General features: G+C 38.5%; 1 long non-coding RNA gene across 1 annotated transcript; it reads left to right on the plus strand.

The window, feature by feature from the left end:
- The first annotated feature begins 314 nt into the window (after positions 1-314).
- Positions 315-6,307, plus strand: LOC131486232 (uncharacterized). Its single transcript, XR_009249253.1, has 3 exons — positions 315-393; positions 4,320-4,575; positions 6,032-6,307. It is a non-coding gene; the product is annotated as an uncharacterized LOC131486232 (long non-coding RNA).
- The last annotated feature ends 17,592 nt before the right edge of the window (positions 6,308-23,899 follow it).

Consider the following 23,899-nt stretch of genomic DNA (forward strand, 5'->3'; position numbering starts at 1 on the left):
TTGGCCACACATTTTGTTGCACATACACATATGTACACAGAGTCAAGAGATTAATGGGAACACAGACTAAGTTATTTGGAAGATATTTCATATTTGGCAAAGGACTAAATTCTCTTTTATGGAAAAAGCTCTTTAAAATCCAAAAGTAAGAGACAATTTCCCCATTGGCTTGGCTCAAAGTGAACCAAGAATTCAAGCAGACTATATACTCAAAAGAAATCCATTTCTCCCCTTGGCCACACATCAATTGTTAGAAAACAACTGGCCTGTGGTGAGGCCTCTCTGTAGCCACCTCTGTTGATCCACATTATACCTGGCATCTGTGCCATAGGTCTGGACAGGAACCCAGGCATTTGTGACCCCATATCTTCTGAAGAAGGTGGTATTCATAAGGTAAGAGGGGCTGTGGGGTGGGAGAGTGGATGATGCTGTGATGGGTGTGGACCCACAGGTCATTTTGCTCATGACTTCAGCATCAGGATTTGAAGAAAGGCCCAGCTGGGTGCTTGTCACTCAAAGTGTCCCTTGTGTTCGAAGTGCAACTGGGATGCATCTGGGCTCACTACTCATGTGTAGGGTAGTCTTCTAAACAACTTTATCTGAATCTAATTCCCATACCATGCATCCATGTATGTAAACAATTCAGTGGTTTGTAGCATATTCACAGAGTTTAATGGCCAAACCCACAATCAAGTTTACATTTTCATTACCCCAAAAAAAGAAACCCAGCACTACTAAGCTGTCACCCCAGCCTCTTGACCCCCTTTAGCCCTAGACAACCATTAATCTCTTTCTCTATTGATTTACCTATTCTGGACATTTCATATAAATGGAATCATATGATACCTGACCTTTTACTGGTCATGGCTTCTTTTACTTAGCATTTTTTCAAGTCATCCATGTTATAGCATGTCTTGCTACTTCATTTCTTTTTATTGCCAAGTAATATTCTCTTGTATGTGTACACCACATTTCATTGATCTATTCATCAATTAGTGCACATTTTGATTGTTTCTACTGTTAAAAAGAAAACCACAGGTCCAAATATCATCACTGAGGTTAAGGCCCCAAGTAAGTAAACCAAGACTTAATACCTAACCTAACTACAGTTTCAACCACATAGAGATGGAATCTAACCAGCCAACATGGAATTTCCTGGTCAGCACTAGGAAATTAACTGATAGGCCCCCCTTTTTTTTTCCTTAGAAGGGCGACTTTGCTTAAACTTATTCCTTGCAAATAAATTCCTTTTTTCTTCTCCTACCCCTCATCCTCCTCTACCCCTTCTTCATCTCCCTCTCCCTTCTTCTTGTGCCTCTTCTTCTCCTCCTCTTCCTCCTCTTCTTCTTCTTCTTCTTCTTCTTCTTCTTCTATTGCCCTCTACCTTTAAAAACACTTGTTTATTTGCTTGTTTGTTTAACTCAGCAGAGTTCCCTTCTACTTTCTAGACAGGTAATGCCTAACTCATGAATCATTTAGTAAATCCAATTAGACCTTCAAACTTATTCATTGAATTTCCTTTTAACACCAATTTTTGGTTATTATGAATAATACTGTTATGAATCTTTATTCTAAGCTTTTGTATGGACAGTTGAGTATATACCTAAGAATGGAATTATTGGGTTGCATTGTAACTCTATATTTAATTTTTTGATGAACTACTGGATGGTTTTCCAAAGTGGGTGCACCATTTTACATTCCCATCGGCAGCATATAAGGTTTCTAATTTCCGTGCATCCTTGCCAAAACTGGTTATTGTCTTTTTGATTATAGTCATCTTAGTGGGAAGGAAGTAAGACAAGTGCTAAGAATTTGACAAATGTGACACAGTAAATTTTAATTTCCATAATATCAAAGTGCTTTTAGGAGTAATTTTTTAAGACAAGAATCCAATAGGAAACTCAGAAAAAAAGTCATGAACACACAAATCACAGAAAGGAAATATATATGTCTGTGATACTCATGTGGAAATAAGTTTAACTTCAACAATAAAAATTCAAGTTAACCCAGCAATGAAATGTCACTATTCTCCCATACATGGGGGGAAAATTAAACACAATGACAATGCCCTGTTGATAAAGCACCTTCATCTGCACTGACAGAGTAGGAATCAAACAGTCTTTGTTAACAGTGATTTAGCAATAACTGTTAAACATTTAAAAGTTACATATTATTCAGCATAGTGTTCCACAATCTGGGACATTGTCTCACAGAAATACTTTACTATCAGCACAAAATTGAAAATTATTCACTGTATTACAGTTTCTAATCAAAAAAAAAAAGACATGAGGAAAACAGCCCAAATATGTATCTATAGTAGACTACTAAATAAAATGTTTAATATTCTGCAGCCACTGTGGAAAACAGTGTGGAAATTCCTCAAAAAATTAAAAATAGAACTACCCTAAAATCTAGTAATCACACTACTAGGTATTGACCCAAAGAATACAAAAATACTAATTCAAAAGAATATGCGCACCCCTATATTTATTGCAGCATTATTTACAATAGCCAAATTATGGAAGTAACCCAGGTGTCCATCAATAAATGACTGGATAAAGAAGATGTGATGTGCGATATAGGTATATATATACATATACATATATATATATATACATGTGTATATGTATATATATATGACTGGATAAAGAAGATGTGAGATATATATATATATATATATATATATATATATATATAATACATCCATAAAAAAAGAATAAAATCTTGTAATTTGCAAGAACATGGGTAGAGCTAGAGTATAATGCTTAGTGAAATAAGTCTGTCAAAGAAAGACAAATACCATATGATTTCACTTATATGTGGAATTTAAGAAACAAAACAAACAAGCAAAGGAAAAAAAAGAAAGAATGAATGAGAGAGAGAGAGAAATCAAGAAATAGACTCTTAACCACAGAGAACAAACTGATAGTTACCAGAGGGGAGGTGGGTGGAGGGATGGGTGAAACAGATGATGGAGATGAAGGAGTGAACTTGTGATGAGCACTGAGTGATGTATGAAATTGTTGAATCACTATATAATACACCTGATACCAATATAACACTATATGTTAACTACACTGGAATTATGATAAAAACTTAATAAACCAAAATATATGTAATATCTATGAAATGAGATCTAAAAAAGTCAATCAAAGCATGGGCATGTATTAACAAGGAATGATATCTGCTCTATATAAATAAGCAAGGTGTAAAACATTAAGCAGAGAAAGGTCTGGATTTGTTATGAATACATCATGATTTGTCAAGCTCAAAAAAAAAGAAAAGGAAATTTTAGGGTTTTGAACCATTCACAGGCCAGTGCCTGATGTATGGGAATACACAGGAACATCATATTCTAAGTTAATTATTTCCATAATGCTCTAGCTCTTAATAATAAAATAGAACTAATAATAAAGTGGAATAACTTCTATAAAAATTTCAAAGCTCCATAGTAAAAATAAATGTAGAGAAGACCTTAAGATGCAGAAAAGCAAGTACCTAATCCACTCTTAACCTCTCAGTTCCATTCCACATGTCTCATAAAAGATATTGTGAGTTCTTGATACAAAAGATGAGGGTTTGGTGCACATGCTAGCTCTTTATCTTTCCCCTTCTGCTCATTGGATGGATGGATGGATGGATGGATGGATGGATGAATGGATGGATGGATCAATGGATCAATTGATCAATCAATTGATGGACTGATGGACGGATCAATTGATGGATGGACTGATTGATGGATCAATCGATAGATATTCTACTTGTTACTTGTATAAGTTTAAAAATATAATCAAACCTCTTTTGATTCGTCAACTTCCAGGAACTTCTTTTGAACCTATCTCCATAGGATAAGGGTGTTAGCAGCCCCATCTATTCAATTACCTCCTTTATCCCTCTGTCCCACCATATGTTGTTCAAATCCTCATTTGTCCCTCTTCCCACAACTGTGCTTTGCCTGTTGGATGATCCAAAAACTTGAAAAACAAAACAATAGATGCTTAAATATGGCGTTATAGAGGACTGCCATGGTATGATTTCTATTTTTTTTTTAATGTTCATATCATAAATTTTATTGGGCCAAGAAGCTGACAAGTTTGTTCAAAAATGATGATGGACAGATTTCTGAAACAAAAAGTATCAATAGCAGCTTTTAAAGTAGGATGCCTTTGTTCAAAACATTTAATGTCCAATGTAGTGAGTACTTTCTTCCTTTTCTAGTCTTAGAGTGTTTTTTATGGCAAAGTCCATATTTTCTTGAAATTCTTGATATGTATTGGTGATTGGAAGAGCTAAACATTTATTACACTTGTTTCCAACAGGACAATTCATATGAAGACACTCAGTTGAAGGAGTGGGTTTAAATCCAGCAGGTGGAATGGAATTGCAACCAGTTGCAAAAATAAGAATGTCTTCCATTGTTACTGCAGATTTACCATCCTCAACAGCCTGTAAATAACTGTTCCAAAACCCCAAAGACTGTACGTTGGATAATGTGAGGACTGTAAAAAGATCACTAAGGATTTCTGCAGAAAGATTCTCAGGTTTATGACAGAAGATGCTATAAAGTGCTTCTGGGTAAGTCTGAATTTTCTCCAAAACACCAAGAGTTTTCAGACCCTGCTTAAAACTTTCAAAGGGTGCTTGGACTCTCTTAATTACATGGTAAACTAGTATATCTTTTGCCAACATGTATTTGTCACTTATTGATGTTATAAGTCTTAGACATCCAATAAGCTAGAGATAGTTATAGCATTCATTTACTATTGAGTTTAAGTCAGCCACAGTTGTTGCAGTATTTACCCTGATTATCATTTGCGCCACGTCAAAGTCTGAAACATCGTCTAAAATTGGTTGGGTATTTTCTGGTCCATAAGCAAGGCAGTCAAACAAGGTTTTAGAAAAGAAACCAGGTGAAGGACCGCCATGAACCAAGGAAATGGCAAGGATTTTGCCAGCTTCATAGTAAAGATTCTCTTTCAGAGCTTGATAATTTAGAGACAAGTTTTTAGACAAGGACCCTTCAAATATTGGTGAATTCTCAAGATGCTGCATTAAGAGACTTAGGAATTCTTGCTTTGATCCAGGTGATTTCTAATTTTTAAAATATTCTCTGTATGATGAGAGATGATTGATTGAAATAAAACAAAAGTGGCAGAGGTTTGATTCTCAGTGAAAAGGTTGTTGGGATATTGCAGTTGGTAGGAGATGGCTGCTGCTGGAGTATAAGCAAACAAAGGGGCAAGTAATGCCTGGAGTTATGAGCTGGTTGAGCTAACCAGGCCTGGAAAAAGAAGAATCAAAAGTCAAACATGACCTTATATAATAAGTGGCTTATGCAGCAGATGGTGTGTCATGAGCTAAGGTGGAGACTGGAGAAGGTTTGGGCAGGAAACATGACAGTTGAATGTGGGGCAAATGGAATGTCAGGTATCTGCATGATACACCGGTTTCGGGTAGTCCTCACCCTTCCTACCCCCTTGCCAATCAATCTCTAACCCACTAACCCATTCCATTAGCACTTATGAATACTGGAAATAATGTTATTCATTTGTTCATTGGTCTGTTGTCTGTTGCCATCTCCCTCTTTCCCCATCATATAAACAAGACCTTTCCACCTGTGATGGCTGAATAATGTCCCATGATTGATTTAGTCTAGCCTCTATTCTGAACACATGTCATCTGAATCATTGCTAGTATTATTAGCAGCATAATGATCATTCTGTGCATATCTCTTTGCACATATCCAATTTATTGCTTAAATATTTTCTTGAAAAATCACATAGTCACCATGCATGCAAATGTAATAAGCAGAAACTCCCTCAAGCACTGTAGAACAATCTCGTGTGTGTGTGTGTGTGTGTGTGTGTGTGTGTGTGTGACAGAGAGAGAAAGAGAGAGGGAGAGAGAGAGAGAGAGAGAGAGAGAGAGAGAACATTAGCAGTGTATATAACTCATTAAATTCCCAAAACCAGGAAGATAAGCTTCTGTACATGGACTTAGTGATTGACATATACCTTGTTCCCACATCAAGGCCAGTGGAGAGATGAGAAGGAAGTGGAAAAGAAAATGAGAGAAGAGGAAAAGAGAAACAGGGAGGAAAGTGTGAACCAAATGGAAAGCAAGTAGGAACAAGAGGACAGTTCTGAGTCAAGGTTAGGGATTCAGTGAGGCCTGGGAGCTCTCAAAAACCAGGACAGAGACCAAAATACAGACATGTGTCTTGTACCTTCCAAGGCTTTGGATGTTCCTCATCCCCTTCCTGAGGAAGGGGAGGCTGGGCTCTGTTCCTGCTCCTTCACCTGCTATCTTTAACCCACAGTCAATCCTCAACAATGGGCTGGAACCTCCTGAAAAATGGTTCCTGGTCCCACAAACCCACTCCAGGAGGGTGGCAGGCTCTACCTGGGTACCTCCCTTTTTGGCCTTTCTGGTTCAGGGCTGCGTGTTCTCACTTGCTGGGACAGGTACCTGCACAGACACCCACTATCATTGGAGATGTGTCTGTGCCATCTGGTGGTTCTTCTGACTTCTGCTGTCTCTATTTTGAAGCATATATATAATTTGGGGTGCATTTAAGTTCAGAATTAACTACATTTTCAGGATGATTCATCTTTTATGACATTAAGTATTGTCAAGAGATATTTTCTAAGGTCTCCTGCATAGTCACACTGTTCTAAACATGACAGTCAGGGCTGGGCTTCCATAAAGCATGGATGGTAGGCTGCACACCTGCTCAGATAACTTATACAGGTCTAGTGACTGGGTATATTTTTCACCAGACTCTCTTAGATTCTCCAGAAAAACAGTCATACAAAAAGAGATTTCTTTAACCTATTTGCTAGTATTTGCACCAGTTCTTCCTCACTGCATTTTATAAAACTTTCTAAACCAGCATCTATTCTAGTTCCTGTGTCCTATTTTCATCCATCTATTCACCTACAATCTTTCTTTGTCATTTAGAATGACAGTTATCTCTTGTAAATGTTATATTTCTGGACATTAAAAAATATGAAATTATCTGCTTTTGAAGAAGGAATTTAATCCACTCACATTTTTATGATCTCTAATGGATACACTTTTAATCCTTACACAGCTATTTTATTTTCTTTAATCATGAACGTAAGTAGAAATTTTTCATTTTAATTCTTTTCTATTGGTTTTATGTATTAAGAAATATAACTCATGAAGATCTTGAAAGGGCCAATTATCCAAGATTATCAGGCAGGTGCAACGTAAACACAAGACTGCTTATGAGGGAAAGTGGGAGGCAAGAGAACGAGTGAGGATGTGACAGAGACAGATGTGAAAGAATAAAAGGTTGGTGCAAGGATGCTGCATTGCTGAATTTGGAGATTGGAGAGACAACCAAGAGCCAAATGCAGGTGACCTCCAGAAAATGGAAAAGACAAACAAATGAATTCTCCCCCAGAGCCTCCAGAAGAGATACAGCCTTGCCAATCCATTTTGGACTTCTGGCCCCAGAACTACATGGTAAAAATAAGTGTTCTTTTAAGCTCCTCCAAAAAAAAAAAGAAGGAAAGAAATGTAATTTTTCATATGCCTTTTGTTTTGTCACTAGGTTATCAATAATGCTAGCCTCTATTCAAACAACAGAAATTTAGAAAGGCTTTACTTAATTCTGCTCACCCACCATCCTAACCAAGTCTAACAGGTGCTGTGGAAATCATTATTACTTTTTATAATAATTGAATAAATTATTAAATTATTAAATTGGTGTGATAATATTGATAATATTGAAGATAACATTGATTTTTAAGCATAGCTCATGCTGGCCTTTTGACAGCTGCTGTATCCTGGATTGCACTCAGCATTTTCTCATATACTTAAGAAGTCATTACATGTGTTTCTTTGTGCCTTTTAAACTGTTCTTTCTCAGCAAAGGGAACCCTTTCCAGCTGAACCATACAGGCTATGGGTGTGAGATGATGCAGGTAAGAAAGAGCTGTGTTCCTACCCTTCCTGTGTGCTACTGGCAGGTTTCAGGACGTTGAAGTTTCTTAAGTGGATCCCAGAGGTGTTTTTTTTCACAGAGAGCTGTCTAATTGATGCCCTTTGTGGAATGATGGATGCAGGGTCTCCCATGTTGCCTCTTAGAGATGTCACTCCAACTTTTTCTTGGTAGCCGGACTCAATGTCTTGGGTAAAGTGAACTATAGTAAACATGCCTTCAAGAGTGTAGTGGTGGGTGTGGGGGAGGGAAATGCTCTATAGTCCCAGGGTTAAATCTGTTTTTCAGTGATCCTGTGCCTTTCATCTGTGAACTTCACAAATGGCTCCCCTGTTGTCACCCCACATAGGTGGGGACAGCATGGCTAAAGCCAGCTAGAAGATGTATAGTTCCCTTCCCAGTGTCAATGAGGATCTGACAATATCCCCAGCAGGCCAAGCCCTGGTTAACTTGTTTCCCCTGAGGGTAGGCCTGGTTAAGGACAGGGAGCTTATCAGGGATATTGGCATAGGCCTGTAGATATTGGTTGTGTCTATATCCTTGATGAATCTGGATGTAAAAATTCTCAACAAGATACTAGCATATTGAATTCAACAATACATTAAAATAATTATTCACCATGATCAAGTATGATTCACTCTGGGCTGTAGGGCTGATTCAATATTCACAAATCAATGTACATGATGTACCACATTAATAAAAGAAAGAATAAGAACCATATGATCTTGTCAATAAATGCAGAAAGGCATTTGACAAAATACAGCATCCATTCTTGATAAAAACTCTCAACAAAGCAGGGACAGATGGAACATAACACCAAAAAGGCCATCTACAAAAGACCCACAGTTAATATCATCCTCAATGGGGAAAAACTGAGAGCCTTTCCCCTAAGGTCAGGAATAAGACAATCACATCCATTCTTACCACTGCTATTTAACATAGTACTGGAAGTCTTAGCCTCAGCAATAGGACAACAACAAAAAATTAAATGGCATACAAATCAACAAGGAAGAAGTCAAACTTCCACTATTTGCATATGACATAATACATTATGTCGCAAACCTGAAAGACTCTACCAAAAAGTTTCTAGAATGAATACATGAATTCAGCAAAGTCTCAGAATATAAGATCAACATGCAGAAATCTGTTGCATTTATATACACCAATAACAAAGCAGAAAAATAAATAAATCAAGGAACCAATCCCATTTACAACTGCACTAAAAGCAATAAGATACCTAGGAATAAACCTAGCCAAAGACACAAAAGATCTATATGCTGAAAACTATTGAAAGACTATGAAAGAAAGTGAAGAAGACACAAAAAATTGGTAAAACATTCCATTCTCATGGATCAGAAGAACAAACATTGTTAAAATGACTATACTACCCAAAGTAATATACACATTTAATGCAACCTCTATCAAAACACCAACAGCATTCTTTGCAGAGCTATATCCAACAATCCTAAAATTTGTATGGAACCAGAAAAGACACTGAATAAACAAAGAAATCCTGAAAAAGAAAAATAAAACTGAAGGTATCACAATTCCAGATTCCAAGCTGTCTTACAAAGCTGTAATCATCAAGACATATGGCATGGCACAAAAATAGACACATAGATCAATAGAGCAGAATAAAAAACCCATAAATGGACCCAAAAAACTATATGGTCAACTCTTCTTTGATAAAGCAGGAAAGAATATCCAGTGGAAAAAAGACAGTCTCTTCAACAAGTGATGTTGAGAAAAATGGACAGTGACATGCATAAAAATGAAACTCTACCACTTTCTTATATCAAAACAAAAAGGAACTTAAAATTGGTGAAAGACCTAAATATGAGACAGGAAACCATCAAAATCCTACAGGACAACACAGGCAGCAACCTCTCTGACCTCAGCCAGAGCAACTTCTTACTAGACATGTCATAGAAGGCAGGGAAATGAAAGCAAACATGAGCTTTTGGGACTTCATCAAGATAAAAAGCTTCTGCACAGCAAAGGAAACAATCAACAAAACTAAAAGGTAGTCTACATAACAGGAGAAGATATTTGCAAACTATACATCTGATAAAGGGTTTGTATCTAAAGCCTGTAAAGAATTTATCAAACTTGACACCCAAAAAACAACCCAGTTAAGAAATGGGTAGAAGCCATGAATAGACATTTTTCCAAAGAAGACATCCACATGACTAACAGACACATGAAAAAATACTCAACATCACATCATCAGGGAAATACAAATCAAAACCACAATGAGACACCACCTCGCACCTGTCAGAATGGCTAAAATTAACAACACTAGCATTCTTCACAGAACTAGAACAAATAATCCTAAAATTTGTATGAAACTGCAAAAGACCCCGAATAGCCCAAGCAATTTTGAAAAAGAAAACCAAAGCAGGAGGCATCACAATCCCGGACTTCAAGCTGTATTATAAAGTTGTAATCAAGACAGTATGGTACTGGCACAAGAACAGACACTCAGATGGATGGAACAGAATAGAGAACCCAGAAATGGATCCGCAATCGTATTACCAACTAATCTTTGACAAAGCAGGAAATAATATTGAATGGAATAAAGACAGCCTCTTCAGCAAGTGGTGTTGGGAAAACTGGAGAGCGACATACAGAAAAATGAACCTAGGCCACTTTCTTACACCATACACAAAAATAAACTCAAAATAGATGAAAGACCTAAACATAAGACAGGAAGCCATCAAAATCCTAGAGGAGAAAGCAGGTAAAAACTTCTTTAGCCTTGCCCGCAGCAACTTCTTACTCAACACGTCTCCAAAGGCAAGGGAAACAAAAGCAAAAATGGACTATTGAGACCTGATCAAAATAAAAAGCTTCTGCACAGCGAAGGAAACAATCAGCAAAACCAAAAGGCAACCAACGGAATGGGAGAAAATATTTTCAAACAACACATCAGATAAAGGGTTAGTATTCAAAATCTATCAAGAACTTATCAAACTCAACACCCAAAAAACAAATGATCCAGTGAAGAAATGAGCAAAAGACGTGAATAGACACTTCTCCAAAGAAGACATCCAGATGGCCAGCCGACACATGAAAAAATGCTCAACATCACTCATCAGGGAAATACAAATCAAAGCCACAACGAAATATCATCCCACACCTTTCAGAATGGCTAACATTAACTACTCAGACAACAACAGATGTTGGTGAGGATGCAGAGAGAGAAGATCTCTTTTGGACTGCGGGTGGGAATGTAAACTGGTGCAGCCACTCTGGAAAACAGAATGGAGGTTCCTCAAAAAACTAAAAATAGAACTACCCTACGACCCAGCAATTGCACTACTAGGTATTTATCGAAGGGGTACAGGTATGCTGTTTCAAAGGGGCACATGCATCCCAATGTTTATAGCAGCACTATCAACAATAGCCAAAGTATGGAAAGAGGCCAAATGTCCATCAATAATGAACAGATAAAGAAGATGTGATATATATGTGTGTGTGTGTATATACATATATATACACATATATATGTATATATACACATATACATACAATAGAGTATTACTCGGCAATCAAAAAGAATGAAATCTTGCCATTTGCAACTATGTGGATGGAACTAGAGGGTATTATGCTAAGCGAAATTAGTCAGTTAGAGAAAGACAAATATCATATGACTTCACTAATATGTGGAATTTAAGATACAAAACAGATGAACATAAGGGAAGGGAAGCAAAAATAATATAAAAACAGGGAAGGGGACAAAACACAAAAGACTCTTAAATATGGAGAAAAAACAGAGGGTTGCTGGAGGGGTTGTGTGGGGCGGGGGTGGGCTAAATGGGTAAAGAGCATTAAGAAATCTACTGAAATCATTGTTGCACTATATGCTAACTAACTTGGATGTAAATTAAAATAAAAATTAAATGCAAATTTTTTAAAATGTAAAAAAAGAAAAAAGAGCCAAAAGCTGGAATCAATCCAAATTTCCACCAAAAGGAAAGTGGAAAAGTACAGTGGGTATATGGAAACAATGGAATAGTACTGAAACATGCCATACATTATAACATGAATGAATGTACAGACAAAATAAACAAAAGAAGCCAGATATTTAAAAAAAAAAACTATATAGTGAATAATTCTATTTATGTGAAATTCAAAACCACTAGGCAATTAGGTAGCAATATTCTATTTCTAACCATAGGTGTTGGTTACACAGGTGCTGGATTTGTAAAAATTTGTTCACTGAGCCATACTTTTGCATTATTTACCATGATATTTTGCACAATAAATAAGGTTTTAAAAAATCATTAAAATTTTAAATAAAAATAAATAAAATTAACAACAAAAGAAACCACAGGTGTTAGTGAGGATGCTGAGAAAGGGGAAACCTCTTGCACTGCTGGTGGAAATGCAAACTCGTGCAGCCACTCTGGAAAACATTATGGGTGTTCTTAAAAAAACTAAAAATAGCACTATCCTATGTTCTGACAATTGTACTATTAGGTATTTACCCAAAGGATTCCCAAATACAGATTTGAAGGGATACATGCACTCCAACGTTTGTAGCAGCATTATCAACAATAGCCAAACTATGAAGAGAGCCCAGGTGTCCATTGACTGAGTGGATAAAGATGTGATATATATATATACAATAGAATATTACTCAGCCATCAAATAAAATGAAATCTTGCCATTTGCCATGATGTGGATGAATTAGAATGTATTATGTAAGTGAAGTAAGTCAATCAGAGAAAGACAAATATATGATTTCACTCATATGTGAAATTTAAGAAACAAAACAGATGAACAGATGGGAAGGGGAGGAAGAGAAGATAGGGAAACACACTACAAGATACTCTTAACAATAGAGAATAAACTGAAGGTTGGTGGAGGGAGGTGTGTGGGAGATGGGCTAGATGGGTGATGGATATTAATGAGGTCCCTTGTGATGAGCACTGAGTGCTTTATGTAAGTGATGAATCGTTGAATTCTACTTCTGAAAATAATATTGCATTGTATATTAACTACTTACAATTTATTTTTTATTTAAAAAAAAAAAAAAGAACTGAGGACTCTGGGGTATTTCAAATGGTTCCTTTTCCTTCCTCCTGCCTCAAATAGGAGGGGGATTTTCTCTATTTACTGTGGGAATCAGGTTGAATTGCCAGTGGTCAGTCTCACAATATTGTCTCATAACTGCAATGCCTGGGCTTCCCTGGAGTTTTTCTCAGAGCTGTGCTCACTGAGCCTCTAGCAGTTTGTCAACTGAAGTTTAGGCTTGCCTTCTCTGACACTGGCTCCAGCAGCAGTTTCTGCTAGTGTCTGTTCTGGTAAACCATAACCCCCTGAACTTGCCTCTGGGTCTCTCCAATATTGGGGGAAGCAGTTTGTCCTGTATCTTCCAATCTCTTCTGAATCCATGAAGGGTTGTTTGTTTGTCAATCTATTGAGCTTGTTCTTTGTTAGGAGAGAGAAGTGAATACCAAGTTCTCAGGACTTTTTTTTTAAAACTTCTTAAAACTTAAACTTATTTATTTTGAGATAACTCCAGTTCACTTGCAGTTGTAAGAAATAATCACAGATTCTGTGTATCCTTTACCCAGTTTCCTCCAATGGTAGCATCTTACAAAACTATACTCCAATATCACAACCAGGATATTGACAGTGAGGCAGTCAAAATACAGAACACTTCCATCACCACAAGGACGCCTGTATAGCTTCACCGCTTCATCATGCTTCCATCCCCACCTCAATCCCTGGAAACCATTAATCTGTTCCTTATTTCTGTAATTTTGTCACTTTAAGAATATTATATGATGGAAACAGGCAATATACAATCTTTGGGATTTTTTTCACTCATCATAATTCTCTGGAAATTCCTCTAGGTGGTTACCTGTGTCAATGGTTTATTCCTTTTTATTCTTCAGTATTCATAGTAAGGGTGTGCCATTCACTGAAAAGTGTCTGAATAGTTTCCAGTTTGGGGCTATTATGAATAAAGTTGCCATAAACATTCATATTCAGATCTTTGTGTGGATACAAGTTCATTTTCTGGGGTAAATGCCAGGAGTGAAATTGTTGGGTCTTATGGTAATTGCATATCTAATTTTTTTTGTTATGATTTTAGAGACAGAGGGAGAAAGGGGTGGGCAGATGAACAGAGAACCTTAAGCAGGCTCTACACTCAGCGTGAAGCCCAATACATCTCGAGTCCCACCACCCTGGAATATGGGTCCCACCACCCTGGAATCATTATCTGAGCAGAAATCAAGAGTCAAATGCTCAACCGACTGAGCCACCCAGGTGCCCCACAATTTTTAAAGAAACTGCTAAACAGTTTTCCAGAGGGGCTTTACAGTATTATGTTCCCACAAGCAATGTTGATTGGAATTACCCAGCTTTTCTGCCTTCTCAGCAGTATTTGGCAGTGTCACTCTTTTTTCTCCAGCCATTCTGATAATGTATAGTGGTATCTCATTGAACTTTAATTACAATTTCCCTAATGGCTAGTAATGTTGAACACATTGCATGACCTTATTTGCCATCTATATATCTTTTGGTTGAGTTCTGGTAGTTTGTGTTTTTTGAGGAATTGGTTCATTTCATCTAAGTTGTCAAATGTATGTAAATAAAGTTGTTCATTCCCTTATTCTTTTTATGATTGGGTCTGTAGTGATACTGTCTTCCCCTGTGTTATTAGTAATTTGTGACTTTTCTCACTTTTTAGACAGTCTTGCTAGAAGTTAGTCAATTTTATTGATCTTTTCAAACAAGCAACTCTGTTTCATTGGTTTTTTGTTTTGTTTTGTTTTCAATTTCATTGATTTTTTTTCATTATTCCCTCCCTTTTGCTTGTATTGGATTTATTTTGCTCTTCTTTTTCTAGGTTCTTTAGGTGAGAATTTTCATTATTGATTGGTGAGTTTTCTTTTTTTCTAATACATGCATTTAGTGCTATAATTTTCCCTCTCAGCAGTTTTTGCTGTGTCTCACAATTTAAATATGTTGTATTTTCATTTTAATTCAGTTCAATGTATTTTTTATTTCCATTGAAACTTCTTCTTTGGACCATGAATTATTTGGAACTGTGCTGTTTAGTCTCCAAGTGTTTGGAGATTTTCCTGTGATCTTCCTGTTATTGATTTTTAGTTTGATTCCATGTGGTCAGAAAACATATTCTGTTTGATTTTAAGACTTTTTTGTTAATTTGTTTTTGAGAGAGAGATAGAGACCAAGTGGAGGAAAGGCAGAGAGAGAGGAAGACAGAATCTGGAGCAGTCTCGGAGCTGTCAACACAGAGCCTGATGTGAGGATCAAACTCACAAACGGTGAGATCTGAGGACCTGAGGTGAAATTAAGAGTCAGGCATTTAACCGAATGAGCCACCCAGGTGCCCCATAAGATTTTTTTATAAGTTGTTTTTTTTTTTAATTTATAAAGTGTGTGTTATGGCCCATAATGTGGTCCATCTCAGTACATGTTCTGTGGACACTTGAAAAGAATGTGTAGTCAGCTGTTTATGAATGTTGATTATTCCTGTTGGTCAGGGGAATTGTCAGGTTCTTCTGTATCCTTGCTGATTTTATGTATAGTTTTTCTATCATTTGTTCCATCTACTGTTGACAAAGTTAAAGACAACTGAAGTCTTTAACTGTAATTATGGAATTAGGTATTTCTCTTACTCAGTTCTATTAGTTTTGTTTCACATATTTTCAACCTCTGTTGTGTGGTGCATGCACATTTAGGATTGTTATACCTTCTTGACTTTTTTGTCATTACATTATGTCCCTCTCTGTCTCTTTTAATTTTTTTTCTCAGAAGTCTACTTTCTCTGATATTTATATAGCCAGTCCTGTTTTCCTTTGCTTAATGTTTGCCTCACATATTTTATCCATCCTTTACTTTCAACTTTCCTACATGATTAGACTCAAAGTGAGTTTCTTTTGGACAGCATATAGTTGAGTGATGTTTTTACTTTTTTTTTTTAATTTAATTTCTTTTTTTTAATTTACATCCAAGTAAGTTAGCATACAGTGCAACAATGATTTCAGGAGTATGTCCCTTACCCATTTAGTCCATGTCCCCTCCCACAACCCTTCCAGTAACCCTCTGTTCTCCATATTTAAGACTCTCTTATGTTTTGTCCCCCTCCCTATTTTCATATTATTTTTGCTTCCCTTCCCTTATGTTCATCTGTTCTGTGTCTTAAAGTCCTCATATGAGTGAAGTCATATGATATTTGTCTTTCTCTAACTGACTAATTTCGCTTAGCATAATACCCTCTAGTTCCATCCACATAGTTGCAAATGGCAAGATTTCACTCTTTTTGATTGCTGAGTAATACCCCATTGTGTATATATACCACATCTTCTTTATCTGTTCAACCATTTGTGGACATTTGGCCTCTTTCCATACTTTGGCTATTGTTGATAGTGCTGCTATAAACATTGGGATGCATGTGCCCCTTTGAAACAGCATACCTGTACCCCTTCGATAAATACCTAGTAGTGCAATTGCTGGGTCGTAGGGTAGTTCTATTTTTAGTTTTTTGAGGAACCTCCATTCTGTTTTCCAGAGTGGCTGCACCAGTTTACATTCCCACCCGCAGTCCAAAAGAGATCTTCTCTCTCTGCATCCTCACCAACATCTGTTGTTGTCTGAGTAGTTAATGTTAGCCATTCTGAAAGGTGTGGGATGATATTTCATTGTGGCTTTGATTTGTATTTCCCTGATGAGTGATGTTGAGCATTTTTTCATGTGTCGGCTGGCCATCTGGATGTCTTCTTTGGAGAAGTGTCTATTCACGTCTTTTGCTCATTTCTTCACTGGATCATTTGTTTTTTGGGTGTTGAGTTTGATAAGTTCTTGATAGATTTTGGATACTAACCCTTTGTCTGATAGGTCATTTGGAGTGATGCTTTGAAATCCACTCTGCCAGTCTCCATCTTTTAATTTGTGTATTTAGACTATTTAAATTTAATTTAATGTAATTATTAGTATGTTAAAACTTAGGTCTGTTATTTTATTTTCTGTTGTCCTTTCTCTCCCTCTCTCTCTCTTTTCCGTTTCATTGATTCTTCCTTCCTATGAATTACTTGACAAATGTTTTCAAATCTCATTTGTATTTGCCTTGTTTTGGGGTGATATCTCGAAAGAAGTGACAGCTTCTTTAGTGGTTACTGGAAGTAATTATATACACACACACACACACACACACACACACACACACACACAATTATCACTGTTGCTGGCTCCATCATTTTACCAGTTCAAGTGAAGTATAGGAACCTTTACATTTCTCTATATCTTATTAACTTCCCACTTAATATGTTATCTTAAGTATCTCCTCTACATATATTTAGAACCACTTCAGACAATGTTATGATTTCACTTCAACCATCAAATATAATTAGAAAACTCAAGAGTAGAAGAAAAGCCTATTTATTTACCTACATTTTTGTTTCCTGTGTTCTTTTTTCTTTTGTGATGTCCTAAGGGTTTCTCTTCTTCTGTTTCTTTTCTGTTTAGAGAACTTTCTTCAGTGATAATTTTAGTGTATGTCTCCTGGCAACAAATTTTCTTTGTTTTCATTCATCTGAGAATGCCTTGATTACCCCTTCATTCCTAAAGTATTTTCTTTTACCGTATATATAGGATACTGGGTTTACATGCTTTGATGGAAAAAATTTATACCAGTTCTTTCTTGCTCCAAGGTTTCCAATGAGAAATAAGCTGCCCCTCAAATTGGTTTTCCTCTATAGTTAGAATGTCATTTTTCTCTAACTGGTTTAAAGATTTGTTTTATTTATCTGTAGTTTTTAGAAGTTTAAGTTACAATTTTTGTGTAGATTTTGTTGGAATTATTCTGTTTGTGATTTGCTCAGTTTCTAGAATTTGTACAGTTATGACTCTAGCTAAATTTAGGAAATTTTCAGCCATTTTATTTTAAAGTTTTTTTTCATTTATGTCCTCTTTCCCCCTTTCTAAGACTCTGATGAAACAAATTTGAGACCTTTTTGTGGTCATACAGGTCCCTGAGCTCTGTTCTTTTTTTTTTTTTTTTAAGCCTATATTCTCTCTGTTGTTCAGGTATCTATTATTCTTTTTTTTTAATGTTTTTTATTTATTTTTGAGACATAGAGAGACAGAGGATGAGCAGGGGAGGGGCAAAGAGAGACAGACAGACAGACAGAATCCCAAGCAGGCTCCAGGCTCTGAGCTGTCAGCACAGAGCCTGACATGGAGCTCAAACTCACAAACCAAGAGATCATGACCTGAACTGAAGTCTGACGCTTAACTGACGGAGCCACCTAGGCACCCCTCTATTATTCTATTTAAAGCTTAGTATAATTTTCTCCGTGCCCTCCATTCTTATAGTGAGCCCATACATTCAGTGTTTTTTTTTCTTTTTAATTTCATCTATTATATTTTTCATTTATAAAATGTCCAGTAAGAAGTATGGTGGGCTATGGTGGAAGCCAAGGGTCTTGGTGCCCCTTTTTCCATGGTTATATCGATCAGTATTTTCTCCACTTGATATGAACAATTGTACCTTTCTCATTCCTACATAAACTGTGGGAAAGCAGATCTAGACAAGTCCTCCAACTCCTCTTCCACCCAGATTGCTATGGGTGAACCCATTCTTTGCAGAAATTCTGGAACCACCCAGGCTATAGGACCAGGTAACATTACTGAATTTTATTGTTTATTTCTCTCTCTCTCCCTCTCTCTCTCTGTCTGTCTCTCTCTCTCTCCAGGCCTCTTTCCCTCTGCTTTGACCACCCTTAAGTCTTCTTCACCTGTACAACTGAGGATCTTCCCAGGGGCATGGATGCTAGCCATTTCCCAGAGAGAGACCCCTTGTAACAGGTTGTGTAACTAAGGCTTCAAATTCTGCCTCAAGGGAGCCTGTTACATTTGGATTAATGACTTTGAGAAGCAAATGAGCCTGGGAAGTAAAGTGGTCCTATCATCCATTCCTTCAGGTTGTCCATTGTTTACTGGCCATTTGCCAAGGCAGATGCTGAGCTACTGAAGCAGTAATAGCCAGGGATGTTGCCAATCCAGCAAAACACAGGACATACCAGCCCTGGAGTCAGGACACCTGGGATCTCATCCCATTTTGGAAAAGCTTATCCTTCCTGGCATTCTGCTCTCTCTTTGGAGCAGCTGACTTATAATTCTAGCTATGTCTTATAATTCCAGCTATGATAGTCTGACTTGATTCTTCTTATAGCAGTGCCTTTAAGCTTTGTTACACGGGTGCCTGAATTGGGAAGGATTCTGCAGAAATCACCCTCATTTCAAATAAAATCTCTTTTTGGCAGGAGGAAGTCCAGGGACTTTAGAACAATTCTCTCACCTGTAGCCTGGCTCAGGGCCTTCTAGTATTGGTGAAACTTGCTGTAACACGAAGCAAATTGAAGCTAGTTCCACCATAGGTCAAGCTCCCTATCTTGGCAATGAGAACAGTCCTACATCCCTTCTCTTTTTCCAGTGGAAAGGAGAGGCTGAGTGAGTGAGCGCTGAAGGAGTTTCTTTTGTATGCACATTGCAAAAGGGGTCAGGTGTAAGCCATGAGTTCCCAACAGAACAGATCAGAGCAAACTGGGCACCTGAACGCATGCGCATGCCTTGGGGTAAGCCCACTCTGTCAGGAAGCTCTGGGGGGCCATCACTACAGTCTCCAAGATGGGAGGCTGTGTGGGGCAGGGAATGAGATCATTACCCTCTGGCAATTCTTTTTCTAAGAGTGGCTCACAAATTCATATCCCCATTCACATGGATAAGAGGGTGCATGCTACAGATGTGCCCTTGTATCTAAACAAAAGCTGGAAAGCTCCCAAACTCAAGCCCTCCCTATTGCCAATCCAAGGACTCTCTGTTCTTTGGCCAAGAGCATTGCAGTCTCTCTTTTGTCCCTGGCCTACTTAGAAGTTTCGACAATCAAGCTCTATGTCAGCTCAGGAATAAAGGAGAGCATACAACTAACATTTTTCAACTCTTTGGTGGGACAAAGCCTAGAGTAAGCGGGAGGAGGCAACAGAGGCAAGGACTCAGATATTGCCACTTCTATCATCTGTCCCCAAGGCCACTGCCCTGATCTGAGTGGTGACTACTGGTGACCCACAAATGTAAATGTCCTAACAGACCCACAGCCAGACAGGGGACGCTCAGCCCTGCCACCACGTGAAGTGCACTGAAGCTGACCTAGTACCTGCATTCCCACTCCCTCTCCTAGTTGTCAACCACCCTGCTGAGACAGGCAGGCATATCATTCTCCCAAGTTGAAGGTGAGCCAACTGAGACCAACTTATGTGGTGAAGGCCTTAAAATGGACAACTTGGGACAAGAACTCCTGTCTTCTGAGCTGGCTCCCTACTGTACCCCTGCCCCTATGGGTTTCAGCAGCCTGGGGCTCAGAGATGCTGGTATCCATGAGGGGACAACAAAGCCAACCCTATTTTTGACCTCGTTTCCATGGCCAGTGAGGTTCCTGTGGCCTGGCTATGACCTTGAAAACTCATTTTCCTTGTGCTCACATATCCTCATGTCTGAGAAAGAAGACTATTGGCTAGCACTAGTCACCATGTAGCCAGGCACTGCCTGCCTGCACAGATGGTAAAACATTTGTGGGGAAAGGAGCAGCCTCCACCCACCCTCCACCTCCTACCACCAAGCCTGGTTCCACAGCCAAGGGTAGTAACCCAGACCACCCAGTCCTCTTTTCATGCCCCATTTCCCAGTTGCCTCTGTTTTCCAACTCCTGTGGCTCCTAGGCTCTCATCCCTCTATGGCCCAGGCCGGGCCCCCAGGGATGCAGCCAGTGATCTGGAAGGCTGTCAGTCACTGGGGAACAGCCCTGGTCAAGAGTAAAAACAAAGGTGTGTGAAAAGTCCCTGCCAAGGGGGTACCAACCCCAGGGTGGGAACACTTCCTGGGTCATGGTGTGGAGTGAGCAGGGCCTCCTGGGAGAGAATAAAATGGCTCTGGGCAGGATTGGAAGCACAAAAGCGGGGGCTGTCCTATCCCCACCACCAATAATGTCACCAGGCCCGCAGAGGGGCCATCCAGGCACTGAAAGTGTCCTCTCCTTCCTGATGAGCCATACCGATAGGCCCATAGGAGATGTCTGATTCCTTGGGGAGGACTGAAGGGCCCCTCTCACTGGCCTGGATGAGGTTGATGGCAGTGAGGTGACCCACCCCCAGCACATCCATTGGAAGGCTGGCAAACAGGGCAAAAGAGGACTTTTGTCATGTCCCTTTGCTCTACAGAAATCAATGTCTAATTATCTACTCTTGAAAGTGAAGAAAATGCATTAAATAAGAAGAGAAATGGTCCTGGTTATGCACAAGTGCCCTTGATGGGCCTTTGAATACTCAAGGGTAGGGGTTGGTGTCATGATAACAGTCACATATTGGCACTGGCTGAGCTAGGAGGTGATGGAGAGGGAGACTGAGAGTTGCTGGGAACATGCCACCTTCAGGCCCTGCCATGAAATCGGGAGCCTTGGGCACACTTGATGAAGTGCTATTTTCCAAGGACAACCAACAGGGAGAACAAAGCACCCACAGTCAGCAGTAGAGCCATCTTTTCTATCTCTCAACCTGAACAGGTGCCATCTGGGGTCTCCTGGCCATTTTCTCAAGCCCCACAGTCCTGGGCTTCTCTCTCTCTCTCCTTCCTCTTCCCTCAGAGAGTAGAGCAAAGTCCAAATTTTTATGTCCCTCAGAAACAAAAGGGCCTCATTATTTTATTTATATCATCTAGTTTTTTCATATTTTCCCCCTACTTGATGTGCTAACTTATTGAAAGAGATTTCTCAATCTTCTATTCTATTTGTGATTTCATTATTTCTGTACTATTTGACTTGGGTGTCCATCAGTGACAGCGTATTTGTATTTTCTTGGTATCTTAGAATAAATTTTACAGGGGAAGAATTCTTCTTCATCCCACTTAATGCTCTTTGCCTAAATTCTACTATCCCTGATATTAATATTTTCTCTCCTTTGTTGTTTAATTACTAGTTCTTTTGGTTTCTTTGTCCATCAACAAATCTTCAACATGCTGGGATTAGTTTGTGGTAGATGTGTCTCTTATGAATATCCTACAGGTGTGACAGTTGTTAGAAAATAAAATTCAGCTGAGTAAAGTTTAAACATCTTATTGGCTTTATTCAGTGATTCATGAGTCGAGCAGCATCCAATCCAGCAGATAGAAAAGAACTCAGAGGAACTGTACAAAATGAAAGACTTTTATAGGCAGGAAGGAGCAGGAACAAGGAGGTTACAGTGGGCAAAAACAAAGAGGTTGGTTATCACCAGACCACTTTCCATTAGAGGATGGCAGTCAGATTGCATTACTAGTGCTGATCAGAAGATTTCTGACGACCATTTTAAGATTCCATTTCTGGGAGAGCCCAAACCATAGTTAAGGGCTATATAACTATAGTTATATAAGGGCCTGTTTTCTTGTTTTTAACATACTCTTACAAAATTCAAGAGTCTCCATTTTATCAATTTACAAATTCCAACCACATTTTGATTTTCTTAGTTTGGTGCTCCTCTTTATTATGCTTTATCTCCTGGGTTTGGTTTGGGTGTATTGTTGGCATTCCTCTGGATTTCCCACTTATGGGTTTGTAAATGCTACCTATTTTTCTATTCTGCTAACACTTACTGCTAAAACTTATAAACTATGTATTTACCCTGATTTGTTTTCAGTGCATAGATCAGTATCTTCCCAAAAAAAAACAAACAAACAAACAAACAAAAAAAAAAAAACACTTTTTTACAAGTTTGACATTTGCCAGAGGAAACTTGTTTTTCTCCCTTCTTTTTTTTCCACAAAAGCTAATTAATCTTTTTTCATCTTCTTTTTAAGAAGGCAATGTGTTCTTTTTGCAGTGGGAGCCAGATTCTGGGTCATTAAATTCTCCCTCATGAAAACTACCTCAATGACACTTACTAGTTTACTAGAACATCCCTGCACCATCCTTTCTGTTTTATTTAATTCTATTTTTAAAATGATGTGTGTGTGAAGGCAATTTTCAATGTACATGCTCTGGTCAGATCTTTACTCCGGATATGTGGTTTTCTGGACCCATGCTTCAGCAAATGCTGGCTTTCCAGCAGCTTACAGGGATACACTAGTGTGGTTCTCTTTCAAAATCAAAGTCAGTGGCTAATTTAACAATAAGAAATGGCTTTTATGGGGCCCTGAGGTTTTTGTCACCCTATCTCTGGCACAAGGCCTAGTTCCTGAGTCTTTGTCATATTTGGGGTTTTGCCAGCTGCACCTGGGTAGTCTAGCTACACCGTTGGTGCAGGTGACAAATCCCTAGGAATCAGGTTAGCAGGGAAGAAATATGGCTCTTCAGGCCAATGGGACTTGCAGTCAGTGCTCTCTGGTGTTCACTCATAATGTCTCTGTTTCTGGGGAATCCAGATGTGTGTTAGAAACAAACAAACAAACAAACAAACAAAAACTCTGAAAAGTTTGGAACTGGAAAACAGGAAAGTCTATTGCTCCAAGAGCAGGCTGCTCATTTTCTTGCCTCCTGGCATCCTAAGTTCATAAACCAAAAGTCCCTATCTGCAATGGGGGGGGGGGGGGCAATAAAGGCAATGTGAAACCTTACCTAACTACCTGGATAGGAGGAGGTATTTAGCAAGGGCCAAATATGACATTCTTGGTGTCATTTTCTCTGGACTCCCAGCTGACAGCTTCTAAGCCACTGAACAAGGGGCCAGTGTTTACATCCATCAGGACAGTTTTTGACTCACTAATATTTTTATTTATCACTGTGGTCTTGACCACTACTCCCCTCCATGGCAAGTGGTAGGTGTGTGAGGAGGCCTATTTCAGAGTCTCCCTGAATCAACCTGGTGAGGGATGGAACTCAAAGAGGGAGGGCAGCAGGTCCTGAATGCTATGGGACATACCCAA

Source organism: Neofelis nebulosa, chromosome 9 (assembly GCF_028018385.1).
Source record: "Neofelis nebulosa isolate mNeoNeb1 chromosome 9, mNeoNeb1.pri, whole genome shotgun sequence".
Taxonomy (NCBI): Eukaryota; Metazoa; Chordata; class Mammalia; order Carnivora; family Felidae; genus Neofelis; species Neofelis nebulosa.